At 38.0% G+C, this 14,072-nt stretch overlaps 1 pseudogene; it reads left to right on the forward strand.

Annotated features, from left to right (window-relative positions):
- LOC127637764 (staphylococcal nuclease domain-containing protein 1-like) overlaps positions 1–12,490 on the forward strand; it is a 265,638-nt pseudogene extending 253,148 nt beyond the window's left edge.
- Positions 12,491–14,072: the final 1,582 nt, after the last annotated feature.

Here is a 14,072-nt window from a genome sequence, read left to right on the forward strand (position 1 = left end):
TGTTACACCAAAGGTTCCACTATTTCGTCATGTCTCCAGAGATGTAACTGCAAAGAAATTCAGATATTCACAGATGCTAAATGGAATAAGTGTGGGCTAACATGAAAACTAGTAATCCAAATAATTAAAAACTGCACTAATACTACGCCAGTTTGTGTCAAGCTATGAAAAGTCAAACTAAACATATGACTTATCATAAGTGAATATAGAACAGAGCTGGTTAAAACCTCACCATGCCCATACGTAGCCCTTTTCCACCGAAATCGTGATGGTACACGGCTGGGGCAGTCTGGACCTATCGTAAACCAGCAGCGCTTTTCCACTGTCTTGAAACTCTAATGGTTACGTAAATGGTTACACAGTATGTGTGTACAGCTTTTACTCCTGTTTTGAGGAAATATTTAAACATGCAATCAAATGTTATTACATTGATCAACAGATTGCCAGAGACGACATCAATGCTCAAGATGACATAGTAACGAGATTTCACTGTTTTGTATATAATGTGACTTAAACTTGCTAAGTTCTATAAACTATAACAGTGGAATTGTTATTGGAATGCCCAATTCCCAATATGGTCTAAGTCCTCATGGTGGCGTGAAGGACGAATCTCAGTTGCCTCTGCGTCTGAGACATCAATCCGTGCATCTCATCACGTGGCTTGTTGAGCACGTTACCGCGGACAGATAGCGTGTGTGGAGGCTTCATGCTATTCTCCGCGGCATCCACGCACAGCTCGCCATGCGCCCCACATTATAGCAACCACTATGAAGTTATCCCATGAGACTCTATCCTCCCTAAGAAACCGGGCCAATTAGGTTGCTTAGCACACCAGGCTGGAGTCACTCAGCACGCACTGGATTCGTACTCACGGCTCCAGGAGTGGTAGTCATCGTCTTTACTCGCTGAGCTACCCAGGGCCCCCAGTGGAATGTTATTAACATTGGTGTAGCAGATGGATGCATTTGGATTTTTTTCCATAGCATATAATATTATGTTTACATCTTGATTGAAAATCACACCAGTTTACTTAACAGATAGCCGTGAGCTTCCTAAATTAGCGAGTAGCTGGTCAAAAACCCCAATATTGAACAAAACATTGCTCAAAATCAGATGGGAAGAGTGTAATGAAAGCTAACAAAATTGGCAAAAATAATAACTTACTGAGATGAGCTGCAAAGGACTCCAAACACCAGCGTGCATAATTTCTTTCCGTATGTCCTTGTCGATTTTTTTCCTTCTCTTGAAGACCATATGACAAGTTGAACGTTTGTTTTGTCCACGTTTCCTCAAAGCTTTTGATGTCTGACATTTACGTGGGGTTTTTATTGGTTATAGTGTGATTAAGAACTGCGACAGGATCTACTGTTGTTTGGTAAATTTTAACTGGTGATGAAACAATCACTCCTTCCACCCCCTGACATAACTGGTTCCTGAGTAGAGACCAGCAAGCTTTTGGGGCCGGTATGAAACCATCACATACAGCATATAATTTCATAAGTATTTCGAGAAGTTCTTAGCATGATTTATAGATGATGAACCTCCATGCTCTCTTGTAGAGTGTATGGTATAAATCATCTACACTTCTCTTCCCCTTAGCACTCAATGGAAATGCTCCTCTGAGGCTTCAGTACATACCGTGTAAATGTGCTTTGACTGCATCATTTGGAGATACAACATTAATACTAGTGGGGAGTTTTAAAAAAATATAATAAACACATACTGTATGTGCACAAGAAGTGTGTGTATATGGATGAAGAAGTGACATGAAGCCGCATTCATACACTAGTGGGACACAAGTGTTTTTTCATGTAGTTTCTTTATGCATCATGGTACTCGGAATAGCTGGAGGGCTGTCTAAGAAGTGGAGCAGTTCAGCTTCAGTGCAAATGGTGGTTTCTGTGTGTGTGTTTAGGGTGGGTATATTTCTTTGCTTCACAGTAGACTTCCACTTTCCCCAGAATATCCTGCTAATGTGTGAATGAGGTTCCGTGTAGACTTGCGTACCTGAAGCCTTTCCTCCGTTTATATCCTTCTCTCCACGTCTCCCTGTGGTACAACTGTAGATAGTTTATCTAGAGAGAGTTTGTCAGAGGACAGTATCCTTTACCACACCAGAGCAGTGTGTTGTTGGGTTGTATCCAAATGACAACTGTTGTTTGGAATATTAACACCCTATGTGACCTGTCAAATATAAGAAGCGTCTACCTTGCACTCTTTAGAGAAAGAAAAATCACATTTGATGTTGTGAGTCAATGTGGCATTATTTTTTGTTGTTGTTGTGCCTTGTTTTACTAAGAGTAAATGACATGGCTTTGGAATTTGTTTTAACAGAAAATGTCATCTAAAAAAAGGTGGCTGTCTCTGCAAAAGACTTTCTTTCATCACCATGGTTACACTAGGGCAACTGCAATAAACATTTATTCAGTCTGAAATGGCATGATCTGTTTTTACTTCTCTGCTGTCTATGAAAAATATTTCAGAAGATTAACTTCAGGCAAAGGGTACCCAAAACTCCTTGCTTAGGAAGGGCATAATGTGAGCCATGCTCACGAGTTCCAAAAGTAGCTCAAGCCACAATTGAAAATAATATGGGTTCAAGGCTCCTTTAAGTCACACACATTAGCTGTGGCAAGGTTAGTTTAGCCCAGAAATTAAATAAAAAGAAGCTGAGGGACACCATCAGGATGTGTTCCAAATGAAACGCAGCCAGGTCTTCCTGAACATATGGCAGTGCTCCACTCCAAAGCTCCTAGACATCAATGGGGCCTCAAGCTCTTTTGAGATAGATATCCTTAGCTGTACAAGTGGTCTCAGCACTTTCAAGAAGCTCTCTGTAATGCATATGCATTAGCCTGGGAGGCCAATATCAAAAAAGAGAGTTCAGATTCAGGTTCCATCTCTCAGATTGGGGTTTGTTGGGTCTGTGATAACAGCTCGGTGGGTAAACATTTTAATGAATGTCCTACATGGTCATGGTGGGGTGTCTAAACCATAAATCCACAGGTGCCACATCTTCATTTGACATCTCACCGTGGTGCCACTAAGAGGGATGTGGAAATAAAAAATACATCATATACCTCAGCAATGGGGAAAACCATGGTTTCCAGTGGCTCACTTAGCCTCTTAGAAGGTGAATTCCTTGGTACAATTCTTATCATTAATAAAATGACTTGATACCAAAGAAACTTTTTAGTATACAAATATAGATCAGATATAATATTATTTGATTTTCTTAAAACTCTTCAAAACACATGGTTGAAATAAAACAATCAAACATTAATTAAATATTAATTTTTTTAAATACTGGAGTGTTGGGAACAGGGGCTTTCATCACCCCTCTGATCGCTACCTGCAAACAGATAAAAAACATTTTTAAATTCAGAGCTAAATAGCTAAAATCTTGGGGGGCTGGGGGGTCTCTTATTTTGAAACAGCAGAACTTTACTGAACATAACTGTTTTGTGGTAATTTCTGAGGTATAACATCAGTTGAAAAACCTCCATCCCATGCGAAAGACATTCTGGTTCAGTGGTACAAGTGTTGAGTGGTGAAAAGAACCACAGGTTATTTTGAAATCATGGGTTTAATGATTTTCAAGCTTCATATTATGGGTTTCACAACAATTATAACTTAGCTGTGGTAATTGTGCTAAGAAATAATTTGAGATAAAAACCGCCATCCTATGTGAAAGATCTTCTGGCTTGATGATCCAGTCCAGTTCAAATCTTAATCTTGCAAAGGTTGAGAAAAAGAACCCAATTAATTTCAAGCTTCATATAACAGACTTAAAACAATTATGACTTTGTTGTGGAAATGTACAAGAAATAAGATTAGGTAAAACTAGCATAAAATCAGAGGGATCCTCTGGCTTAGTGGTTCAAATCGATACTGAGTGATGAAAATGGTCATACTTTGTTATTTATTTATTTATTATTATTAAATCATGGGTTCTAATCTCGATCTTGCAAGGTTAAGAAAAAGAACCCAACTAATTGCAAGCTTCATTCTAAACGTTTAAAAACAATTATAACTTTGTCATAGTGATTTTTGAGGAATAACCTCTATTAAAAAACAACATCTTGAGTGAAAGATCCTCTGGCTTAGTGGTTTAAGTCAGCATTTGGGGGATGAAGAAGATCATGATTCAAATCCAGTTTGGCACCTAGAATGTGAGTGTACATTGGACAAAAAGGCTGGTGGAGCCTTCCAACTGGAGTGGAAACAAAAGAGTGAAAGACAAAGTAACCCACGTGTGAGCAGTTGAAAAGCAGTGTGCATTGCACAAAAGGTCTGAAGAAGGTGGAGAATGAGAATGAAATGCACTGGTAATGTAAAGCTCCAGGCTGAACTAAGTGACCAATGAGTTGAAAAGAAGGCTTGTGTGAAAGGGCAAAGAGCCACAAGAGGGCAGGTACATGGAAGGAAAGAAAAGTGCAAAGGGATATCTTCTAAGTTCTTTTCATTTTCCATATTAATGCTTTCTATTTAAAACTGCTGCTCCTCCAGCACACTTTTCACCAGACTTCTGATCTGTGATGCTTATGATTTCATCTGAGTTCCAACCTATATGTGACTTTTTTAATTTTAAGTGCATTTGAACTGAAACTGCCTTTTATGGCACAATGTTTTGAGCTAAAATTTTCATCAACAAGACTTAGCTGCCTCTGAACTTGTATGGGATTTTAAAAACCCTACCAAACATCACCAGCCAAGCTTTTGATACTGGGTGACCACAGCAACATATCTAGACTTTCACTGTGACAAACACATTCAAAAGGATCACTTAAAAAGCCATTCAAATATCAGTATACAATGACTGTTTCATCATTTGTCCATTCAGAGCCACTAATGAGCTATGCAGAACCATGATCAGGATCAATTTGTGGCTTCAAACTCTGCATAAAAGGTACCTTGAAGTGATACCCTCTGCTGCATTTTTTGAATGGCTGTTTTGGAGCATAATGTGGAAAACAGAAAAATCAGATTAAGAGACTCTTCTGACTTTTGCTAACGGAAAGACACTACCCTCTTTGGACACCAAAAGAATAAGAGAGAGGGGGCATCTCTTCATTCTCCTGATGGCACCATCACAAGATCAGTGAGGTTATTTGGTGCTAACTGTTGTGGCATATTGAGTCATGCATAGCTGCTTTTGGCATCTGAACTGTCGATTGGCAACCGCTCTTACCTCCCAAGACCTGTCAAATTGGGGTTCTTTCACCAGCCAAAAAGACCCTTGTTATATCGAGTCAAGCCTCCAAGATATTCCATCTCATTCCTTTCTCACTTCTTCACTGACTAAGCCCTTTCTTTTTCTGCATGTGCACAGAAACAGAATACTTTCCTCCCTTATTATGAGCACATTGTGAACAACTGTCTATTTGTATGCTAATCCCATTGGGGAGCACAAGAAAGTAATGTAGTTTAATTTGATGTAATGTTTAAACCTGAGCGGACAACCATCTATTCATACCCTGTCTGTTTACATAAGGCCCCTCTCCAATAACGGAGATGCTCTGGGGTTGGCGGTCGGTTGCATCCGTCATTGAACTTAATCACCAGACAGAATGTGGCAGGTAAGATATGGGATGGATAAAAATAAATTTGGAGTACTGAAAGATGGGTTAGTTGGGTCACACCATTACTGCATGGGTAGCATACCGAAACACAAACTAGGAGTACCACATTGACTTACCAACAATATTTCACAATAGTCCATGCTGATGGATAAGACTACTGATATTCTGTGATCTTAGAGGTTTTCAAGAGCTTAAAGGAATACTTCACCTTCATTAGTCACCGTTATATCATTCTAAACTTGTTTGACAAAGTACTGTTTTTCAGGTACTGTCAAGCTCCAGAAATGACCAAAAACACCAGTGATGTATCATAAAAGTAGTCAAGTAGTGTGCTATAAGTCAAGTTCATATGATAGCTTTGTGTAAGAAAAAGCCAGAAATTCATTAATCACTGAAAATCTTGCCCTCTGTCGTAGCTCTTCGGTGTCATTCATGCATGTTCATTTTTTAACTTTCTGCATCAAGATTTGACTGACACCAAATGGCATTGGTTCACGTGTCTCAAAATCAAATAGGATTTGCTCAGTTTGAATATGCAAATACGAGAATGACATTTGAGGCCTACGGTAGGTTCCTTTGAGGGTTACTTCAATGCGTTAACCTCACTAAAATCTTATGGCTTCAGAATATTGCACATATTGTAAATCATATGGACTACTTTTAGAAGGGTGAGTAAATAATGGCAGCAATATAATTTTTTCCTTTAACTAGGTCTTCTAGTCATAGACTTTCTTGATTCATGGTTGAATAGTAGCAACAAGTAAACTAATATTATTGTGTTATACAATGTGAGATGAGTGGTATTGTTTTGATCAATACTCATGATGTGTTTGTTTACTTTCCGATATGAGATTCCTGTCTGCTAGATGCATCTGTGCTGCATTCCAAATGGCTGCTCTTTTTTTTAATGTCTGCTAAGTTTATCATTCTCCACGGAAGGAGTAAACAGCTCTCCAGAGTGGCCAAATCAGATTACCTCTAATCCAAAATTCAAGCAGTCCTGTTCCACAGATTAAGAACATTCAGCCAATCCAATTTAATAAAAGGGAAAAATGATTAGGAATAATTCAATAATAGAAGAAAGGATTACATCAAAAGGCCATCAATTTCCTCTTTCACTGCATCAGAGATGAGCTCACTAATATTACTAGTACCAAAGTGCCTGGTATCGCCATCAAAGCTAAATGTCTCTCTCTTACTCAATCTCTCATTCTTTCTCTGAAGGTCATTAGAATAAGGAGTCTCTGTCAACAGCAGGTACATTTGATTTAATCTTACTGTATAGAGGAACATAGCAGCCATCAAAATCTGTTCTCCTCCTGTTAGTTAATGGATGCTGCTGTCTGTCACTTCCTTTGAACTCTTTGAAAATGAGAGTAAATTGGGGGAGGAATTATGGGTTTTTTTCCCCCCATAATTTTTTCATCCAACTTTAATCAGTACTCATCAATGGGGCCTGGGCCATCACTCTGAAAGGGATTTCTGATCAAGTCTCTCAGAGGCAGACAGATTTAAGAGCATGTAATGAAATGGATGTGCATTAGCAGCCTAAAGCTCTGACCATTTGACCTTGGCCTCTCTTCCATTAATAAACAGGACTGCTACGTTATGGCTCTGTTGACAGCACGGTTAGAAGCATCCTGTGGGGATCTCTACTCCTAGCTCAGATACTTCTGCAGACAGTAAACAGTTTTGAGTGGAAGTAACCTCTATATCCACTTTAAACTACTTCTAAACCTTGAAGATCCATTTTGGGAGAGTAATGACTGTCCTCTGCATGAACTATTGCATTAAGGTGCCCGTAGGGGCCTATGTTTTTGTTTATATGGAGATCTCAATAACCCACAAACTCTCAGGCTACAGTAATATCAATGGGGTTATAATCCATAAACTGAAATGAATTTATCTGTAAAGTAATCTGTTTTTACGCAGATGTTGGTTTTCATAATCTTCCATCAAATTTCAATAACTTGCTCAGCCTCTGAAACGACTTTTGGCTGACATCACCAAGTCTTTGATATTTCAACCCCTCCCCTCCAACCACCTGGCTCCATTCTAGTATGGATATGCCCACCTTTCCTTATCCAATCATTCCTGATAAATACAATCACACAAATGTAATCACAATGTCTCAGGCACATTAGATGTTTCACAAAAACAGTTGTCTTAACATTTTATTTTACATATTCTGTTTTAGTTTGTTAATAGGAAATATCAATTTTAGATTTCCAAACAATCCTTTTGCAAATAGAAAATAATAGAAGTAGAACACGGAGTCCTGTAACTGATGGTATGGCCCCCACAGAGCCCATATATCAACATCAATGAGTCAGTCTGGGATTACATGGCGACAGAAGCAACTGAGGAAGCCTAAATAATAGAACTGTGGCAAGTTCTCCAAGATGCTTGGAACAACCTATCTGCCAACAACCTCCAAAAACTGTGTAGGATAATTTGTGATGTTTTAAAGGCATGGGGAACTCACACCAAATATTGATTTAGTTGTGTGTGTGTTTACTTGCTATGTTAAATTCATTGATAAATACAAATGATTCATGGCCTTATTTATGAAAACATCCTTACAATATAAAATTTTTCATAGGACTATAACATTATGGAAGTAAAATTAAAAGAGACCACATATGTACTCTGAACATGAAACATTAATAAAACACAAGAATTTAGTAAAATTTTACATAGATTTTTTTTCTTTTTCCAGCCTGATGGAGAGCTAGAATATGTTTAAATATGCTATCATTCAGAATTTCAGGAAAAGCGTTTGGTTTTTTTCTGCTTAGCTTAGTGATTCAGAGTGTGACAGTAGGAAAGTTTCTTGTCTAGATTTCTTTGAAAAATATCAAATGAAGCTGAGAGGGAAGTTCCTTCCTTCTACATACAAAAAGTCTTGTTTTACCTCAAAGCTGATAGACGAGTATCCCTGAACACACACACACCTCACAAAACCACCAACGGCACCTGAGACAAGCCCTTGACACATGTTCCCTGTGGGGCAACATGCATGAGCACCATGTGCTCCATATGTGAGTGTGGCATGTAACGGGTGGAAATGTCTAATGTAACAGCTGAACCTATTGCCTGAGGAAACTCAGTACACACAACAAGAGAGAGAGAGCAGGAGAATCCCTCCAAAGCTGTACTCATCTGGGTTTGCTGTGATTGGATACTTTCCTTCTGTGTGTGTCTGTGTACAGTATCTGTCTGTGCTTACTTTGCTATAGGCTAGTTTGGGGACAAATGTGTTCATAAAAGTGCTCTAAATCTGACAAACCTCACTTTGGGGACATTCAAGGACATCCTAAATTATGTTTTTATATATATATATATATATATATATATATATATATATATATATATATATATATATATATATATATATATATATATATATATATAATTATTGTCCTATGTCCTTGGGCAAGACACTGAACCCCAAGTTGCTGCCAATGGCAGACCAGCTCTGCCGCCATTGGTGTAAGTGTGAGTGTGGATGGGTGATTGGGACAGTGTAAAGCGCTTTGGTAACCTCTAAGGTTAAAAAAAGCGCTATATAAGTTCAGACCATTTTTTTTAAACCCAAAATTGAAAAATGTATTCATAAATGGAAAAAGGTTATATTAAAATAGATCAACATAATAATGTTCTTGTTATGATGTTGTTGTTGTTTAAATCCAACAAAGGTTTCATTTAGGGATAAATATATGATAATTCCAATGAGCTTTATATATTATATATATATAAGTCTATGGTATGTCCCAATTTAGATTTTGTCTACATTATGGGGACCAAATATCCCAATAAGGATAGAAAAACCTGAACACACCTACATTGTGGGATAAAGACAACAGTTTCCCTGAGAAAAAGAGCTTCATATTCATTAAAAATTATGTCTTCATAAATGAAAAGGTCTTCATCATGTGTCTATGGAGGCAAGAAGTCAGTTTTCTCACTGCCTGATGGCTTTGTGTGCTACACAGAGAGGGAGCTAATGACTGCTTACCAATCTAATTACTCAAATAGCAAAGAGAAAAGACATTACCTTTTTTTTTCCAAATTAAATCTTTTACGCCATTTAGTGTAAAATGACAATATAATGAAAAATTAAGCATGAGGGAGCAATTCATTTTCATCATTGGAAACCGTATTAAAAGGAAGTTCAGTTTGCCAGCAATGAGTGACTGTACTGAGTCCCTTAGCAGATGAGTACAGTTTTATGTATTATACGGTAATTCGCTTGTGGAAGGGGACACTAAGTGGCTTTGACTTCATTTGTCAAAGGCCCTCTGTATCTCTGCACTAATGACCTTTCCATTTAAGTAAGTAAACGTTTTCTTGCCCCTGCCTCTTGTCTCTTTGCAAAATGACCCTTGCAGTGTTCAAGCTTAGCATCAGAACTCATTATAGGGAGGAGGGTTTAGTGTTTGTTGGCATTGCAAAGCTCTGCCTGGACTTCTCAACCTCTCTGACTGCTATGAGATTCACATGACACAGTCAGACACAATCACTGCCACTCAGACAAGTTTAAATAGTAAACTAGACCTCCAAAGCCCAGAAATATTCAGTTTTAATAGCATTCTATGCAGGCTCATTACACATAACACAGACCGCCTACTGTTTACATAGGCAGCTACCTAACCAAAATGGAATCTCATAAGTGACTGACTTGGAACACTCTTTGGAGTAACATTCTTAAAGACATTTCGCACGTGCTGCAAATAGTGCTCCTCACAAGAAATGCTTGAAAGTCGCTACTAACGCTAAAAATTGATACAAATGTCCAATTAAGTTTTCCATTAGCATGTTGCTAAGCTAACAACTCGATACTCTAACAAGCACAAAAATACATGGTACACACAAATATTGAGTGATATAGTCAATTTTAAACAACAGTATTTGAGAACTGAATACAATACAATTTTAAAATCTGTAAATAGACATGAACTCATCGATATGCATTCTGGTTTTGCCTAATGATGTCTTAAAAGTCTAGATAGAAATTTCACTGGATTTTGAAACAGAAATAAAGTAACAGATATCTTTCTAGATATGTTTGGAAGAGGTTACTACCCATACTACAATTGTTGTTGCATGCAGTAAGTACTGTGAACAATATGTACATTTACTGTTAGTTTGTATGGAATATCTGGATGATCTACAACATTTGCCAAAATGTGCCGTATTCAACCATCCACACTGCAAGATTCTATATTTCACAATGCAATTGGATTGATTGCAGTTGCAATTGGCCATGACCAGTATGACAAACAAATCTTAAGTAATACCAAACCAAATTGTATTTTTCTCTTTCATGACTCATTATTTGATAAGACTGACAAAACGTATACACTAAATTGGATAAAAAACTGCTAAATATCTGTATGTATAGTACCGCCGCTCCCTATAAGCAGACTACGTAGACTGCGTAGGACACCAACTCCCTAGGGGGGGCACCATCTTACCCTAGGAAGGCACCATAAAGTTCACCAGCTGCCCTTACTCACACGTTATACGTAATTCGAGAACCCGAAAGCAGTTGCGGAACACACATGATCGCTTCACACTTATATCACGCAGCCCTGCGTATGCACATCCAAAATGATAACTGGATGCCACTCACTGAATTAAACATATAGTGGTCAAATGACTACCATGTAGCATAATTCATTTGGCATATATACACACTATGCAACACGCAGTAAGAAGTACGCTGTTAATTCCAAACATCACTCTGTTTCTTTCTCTTCTATTTCTTTCCCTCAAACAGGTGTTTTTCCAAACAGGTGTATGAGTTATGAGTCAAACCACATTATCTGTGGCACAGGGCAATTAATTCCATATTTCAGCAATATGCTTTCAGGCCTTAGCTTAAATCCAGTAAAGGGAGCTCCTGCAGTTAATTAAGATTTACAGACGAGAGAGAGAGAGAGAGAGAGAGAGAGAGAGAGAGACGATTAAACCACATCTTCTCTTGGGTCATTTACCAGATGGATGAGGAACATGTCTGAAGACTCTGGGACATGAATTAACAAGCTCAAATCTGTCTAATTAACTAATCTGATCTATTCCCTTACCCAACATTGAGGCTGAGGAATCTGGGGCAGGAAAGGGACCTCAGGATTTTGGTTAGCTGAATAACCATTGTATTCAACTTCTGTGGCTACTCTGTTGTTGATTGTTGGCTTCTTCTGTGTACTAAGAGACACAACAATGCCAATGATGTAACAGACTTTTCTTCCTTGGACTACAGCATGAGCTCTATCACTGGTTGAATGCGAGTTAGAGAACTCAATTTCACTGGCATTGGAAAAATATATATTTATTTTTTTAATTATAAGGTCCAGAAAGAATCTGTAGTTTTGATTTCACATTTTCTGTACTGATTTTGGGAAATCTACATTATTCTGTGGAATGGATTAAAACATGGTAAAATGTATTAGAGCTGAGAGTACTACAATCTTATTGGTAGCTATAAAATCATATTAGCCAAAATGGTGCAAAATGTTGCATTGGAATCATGGGGTGTGGGATGTGTGAAGATTGTGAATGATGGCTTTTGCAATTCCGTTAAAATCTGCAGAGATTCACAGATTCTGTGTGAGCTTGCTAATGATAAATAAAAAAGAAGGGGATCTCAATTTTTTCATGCCTGCCCACATGTTTTATTTATCAAAACGTTACCCTAATTCATAATTTGCAACTAAAACCCCTTTTGCCTTTTCAGTGGAAGAAATGTCTATAATTTTCCTGATTTTATGGACTTATGTTTTTCTCTCAGATCTTAAATGGGAGACTTTAAGCCTTCCGCCTACTCGGGTCATCATTCATTCAGGGTTGAGTCCTCCCAGGCCTGTTTAAGAGATGAGTACCGCACAAATGCATGCCACTTTTCCTTAGCCCAGACATAAGGAGAAAGACGTGTTGGCGGTACGAATAATATCTGCATATGAAATAGAGCCACAGAGTCCACAGAGGAACATCTAATTTATAACTCAGGATGAAGGTATAAAAACACAGAACTGAGGACCTTGCCCTGTGGATTACATTTAAAGTATAAAGACAAGTTTACTTCCCCTAGCTTCCTTTAACAAGAGGTCAAATGTCTCATTGCCAGCAATAAGGAGCGGAAAGAAGACATTGCAAATGCATCTTATTATTCTCAAAGCACCACAAGATTAATCTTGCTCTTCGCCACTATTTTCTAGTCTAAATTCACTTTAGAAGTCACAAGGGATCCCATGATAATGGTAGCCGTCAATGAGATTTAATTAACTTGATTTCCTTATTAAAAGGGCAAATATGCATTAACAGAACCCAAACTAATGAGCAGTTTCTTCAGTTTCTCAAGATTAAAGTACATAGATACTCAACCAGCCTTCTTGCTTACAAAGACAACTCTCTCTGCTTTCTTGGCAGCCACCCATATACCTCAAATGTTTATTCTTTTATGTTAATAAAGATGCAATTTCCATAATAGAAATCAATGTTTGGACTAAATAGCACTGGTGTGCTTTGGCTAAGTCACACAAGTATACTCAGTAATTCGTCCTCAGCTGTTGTCAACACTGAATATTGTAAGTGCATTTTTAGATGACGACACTGTGCACCCATAGGCCTTGGGGATACTTATGAATAAACCATCAATCAGCCACACTTAGACGTGAAGAAGATGGAGATCTCGTTATTGATCGGAATTCCCAACGCATATGGTACACGCAGACGTGCATTTCTGGAGCTGAAATTGTTTGCATGTGATTGATTTATTTATTTATTTATTTTTTGCAGGGATCTAGTTATTCATGATGCCACTGACATTGGATGTGGGAATCTCTCCATAAAGCGTTGACGTGAATCTGTGTTCCAGAGCCCAGAGGAAAGGTTTATTGTTCAGAGGTTGCTCTTTCAAAGCTCTGGAGATTTAACAGACTGATCTCAGAGGGAAATCGGAGACAGGAGGTCTAAAGTTTTGTCTTCTAAAATCTGCCTATATGCTTTCCAAATTTCTGAACAGCCCCCCAGTGCCCGAAGCTGGAACTACAGTTGTGCGCATGCGCAATTTGACTACTGCATACTTTCATTCACTTCTGAGAAAGGATATGACGTGAAAGGCACAGCTTAACACATTAATATACTCCTAACACAAACCTAACCCTAACTATAACAGTACAGAGACCAAAACAGTGAACATAGTGGCACGTATCTGGAATTTGGCACATCAGGTCCAAAGCAGGGTGAAAAAAAATAGGAAATAATAAGTCAATCTCACATGCGATCATGTCGAATTTAATGTAGTACTCCGTTATGTTTCCGTAATATCAACTTTGTCACTATTTTTACTCAAATTGCTTTTAGAGACCAAATGCAACAATTGTTTATATACAGTATGTGTCTTGAGCTATACAATTATTGTGCATAGCATAGCTCAGATAATTAGTTCTTGGAAGAATTTGATGAGAAATTTTTGAATCTGTATTT

The sequence above is a fragment of the Xyrauchen texanus genome, chromosome 45 (assembly GCF_025860055.1).
Source record: "Xyrauchen texanus isolate HMW12.3.18 chromosome 45, RBS_HiC_50CHRs, whole genome shotgun sequence".
Classification (NCBI taxonomy): Eukaryota; Metazoa; Chordata; class Actinopteri; order Cypriniformes; family Catostomidae; genus Xyrauchen; species Xyrauchen texanus.